Source organism: Sinocyclocheilus grahami, unplaced genomic scaffold, assembly GCF_001515645.1.
Source record: "Sinocyclocheilus grahami isolate Dianchi unplaced genomic scaffold, SAMN03320097.WGS_v1.1 scaffold15651.1, whole genome shotgun sequence".
Lineage (NCBI taxonomy): Eukaryota > Metazoa > Chordata > Actinopteri > Cypriniformes > Cyprinidae > Sinocyclocheilus > Sinocyclocheilus grahami.
The window spans coordinates 4,636-5,159 of record NW_015515838.1 but is presented as its reverse complement, the minus strand read 5'-3'; positions in this window follow the sequence as shown (position 1 = coordinate 5,159).

The window sequence follows — 524 nt, the reverse complement described above, 5'->3', positions numbered from 1 at the left end:
TCCTCTGCAGTGAATGGGTGCCGTCAGAATGAGAGTCCAAACAAGCATGCTCCTGTGTGTTATTAGTTAGCAGGTTATGTGAAAATGAACATATGAATCATGTGCACGCATAGAATCACTAATTTGGTCACTTAAAATAATTTATTTCATTACATTAAATGTATGGGAACAAAGAATTATTGTACTTAAAACCGAAAGGAAAATAATATGTTGATGAATCTTTACTGATTTGTGGAACTGATGTAAATTGTGTCAATTTAAAGCACTTTTTGCAGTGCATACTGTGCATTGTCCTCTGCTTTGGCACTGACAGTTTGCATATGGCAGGTTTGGACACATAAAAAAGGACAAGTGACACTTGTGACCTCCTGCACCCTGAGAGAGGGACTGTCAGTAAACAACATGAACATACGGGTAGAGACGGTAAAATTGAGAGAAAGGGGGGCATGTTGACAAAGAGATAGAGGGTGGAATAACACGGTGTTAAAACTTACAAACTGGTTTGTCAAGGCTGTGGGTTTTTT